The sequence below is a fragment of the Octopus bimaculoides genome, chromosome 26 (genome assembly GCF_001194135.2).
Source record: "Octopus bimaculoides isolate UCB-OBI-ISO-001 chromosome 26, ASM119413v2, whole genome shotgun sequence".
Lineage (NCBI taxonomy): Eukaryota > Metazoa > Mollusca > Cephalopoda > Octopoda > Octopodidae > Octopus > Octopus bimaculoides.
The window spans coordinates 10,580,383-10,582,691 of NC_069006.1; the positions used below are offsets into that span (position 1 = coordinate 10,580,383).

Below are 2,309 nucleotides of genomic sequence, written 5' to 3' on the forward strand. Positions count from 1 at the left end.
AATCATCATCATCATCATCATCATCATCATCATCATCATCTTCATCATCATCATCATCATCACCATCATCATCGTAATCATCATCATCATCATCATCATCATCATCATCATCATCATCACCATCATCATCATCATCATCATCATCATCATCAGTTTATTCATTATTATTTCGAGAAGTCTTTTGCCTGAATTGCTACTACACTTTTTTTATGGTATAACCATGCAGTCGGTCAGTTCAATTTGGAATGGTACAGAAGACACTTGGTCTAAAAATTAAAAAAACAAACAAACAAACAAACAAACATTGTAATAGGTGTGCTGTGTCAGAACTGGCTCAGAGATAAACAACAGTAACAACAACAACACCACCAACAACAGCAACAGCAACATCGACATTTTTATCTCGCTAATTTCTTTCAAAACACCCAGGATACTCATCATCCCAGGAGAGGGGCTGTGATTTATCCGCCGCCCAGCGATGCGCAAACCTCTTACACGTGAAAGCAGATTCTCTCAGCCAATCAGCAGAAGCTGTCGACACCGGAACGCTATGCATGTAAGTGAAAGTTATTTCCATTTAAAATATCCTATCGCTGACATGACTTGTTTTTCAAGCAGGTGGTTACCCTGAGCTATTTCCTTTCCAGTTAACTACATTTGCCGACGACAAACTCATCAAGACTCTTGTAATTTATTTTAGTTTCATTTACTCTATTCTACTTCAGCTTCAGCATGTACGGTAAAGTCCATGTTTCACTGATGAGTTCATCACTAAACCGAAACATGATTTCAAAATTACAGCACACTAAGTTATTGACTAATGTATTCTCCATTTCACTGCTGCACTATTATTTCTAATCAGCATTTCCATACACTCAATAACAAATGTTAACATAATTTATATTACGTGGTTGAGAAGCTCGCTTGCAGCTACTATTTTCAGTCTCACCGAGAGGCGCCTTTATCGATTATCTTATACTATAGCCTCGGGTCAATCAATGTGCCTTATGAGTGAATTTGGTAGACAGAAACTGTGTGGAAGACCATCGTGTATCTATCTATCTATCTATATATCTATCTATCTATCTATCTATCTATCTATCTATCTATCTCTTTCTATCTATATATCTCTTTCTAACTATGTACAGGGTTGACCAAAAATCACCTGACAGTAAATCAAAACCATTTAATTCCAAGATTTATTTGTTTATGTTTAACAACTGAATGAATTTAATAAAAGCATCTAAATATGAAACATCATGAAAATTGTTCAAACTGAAGTCCTTGAGCGACACATTTTTCCATTCGAGTCAATACAGAATTACAGATAGTATTTATGGCATTGTGATTTACTGTCAGGTGACTTTTGGCCAACCCTGTATATATATATATATAAGCTGGTTCCCATGCATTTCCCTGAAGAGAAGATTACATTCTTATCAACATCACCTATTCTTATGGAAGGTATAATTTGTAATCTTCGAAACATATGTTGGAAATAAAAGTATGCAGTTAACATATGCGTTTTACTCCATTTACTAAATTTATATATATATATATATATATGTGTGTGTGTGTGTGTGTGTGTGTGTGTGTGTGTGTGTCTGTGTGTGTGTATGTGTGTTTGTGTGCGTGTGTGTATGTGTGTTTGTGTGTGTGTGTGTCTGTGTATGTTTGTCTGTGTGTGACTTTGTGTCTGTCACCGACAGCTACCGCTTGATAACTGGCATAGGTTTGCTTACGTCTCCGTAACGGGCGCTTCGTCAAAAAGAGACTGATAGAATAAGTGCCAAACTTTAAAAAAACAAAATAAAACAAAAAACCCTAAGTGCAGGGAAGGATTCGGGCGACTAAAACCAATGAAGGCGGTGCTCCAACATGGCCGTAGTTCAATGGCTGAAACAAATAAAAACTAAAAGATAATAAAATAAGTTAGACAATTGTTAGTTATTGAATAGTGTGAATATGACATCTTGTGACACCATAATTCGTCTGATACATTGTTCTGTTCACTGATTTTCCACTAGGCGTGCGGTAGAGTCGAATAACTTCACCAGATGTCTCCAGCAGAGCGCAACACACTGCCAACTTACCACTTCCATTTCCAAGATCAGCTGGAATTCATCAAACCACGAAATACAGAGTCTTTGTGATTCGGGTTCGATTCTTTTGTCTTTTTTAAATTTTTGTTTTGTTTTTGAGTCGCTTGTTCGATTTTTACATGAATTTCTTCAGTTTCTCTCTCTCCCTCTCTGTCTTATATGTGTGTGTATCTATCTATCTATCTATCTATCTATCTATCTATCTAT

General features: G+C 36.2%; 1 long non-coding RNA gene across 1 annotated transcript in view; it reads left to right on the forward strand.

Annotated features, from left to right (window-relative positions):
- Window positions 1-476: 476 nt before the first annotated feature.
- The window catches only part of LOC106872198 (uncharacterized), a 4,767-nt gene continuing 2,934 nt past the window's right edge, over window positions 477-2,309 (forward strand). Inside the window, exons 1-2 of the long non-coding RNA XR_008266861.1 lie at window positions 477-556; window positions 2,028-2,158. This is a non-coding gene — a long non-coding RNA (uncharacterized LOC106872198). The remainder of the gene's footprint in view (window positions 557-2,027; window positions 2,159-2,309) is intronic.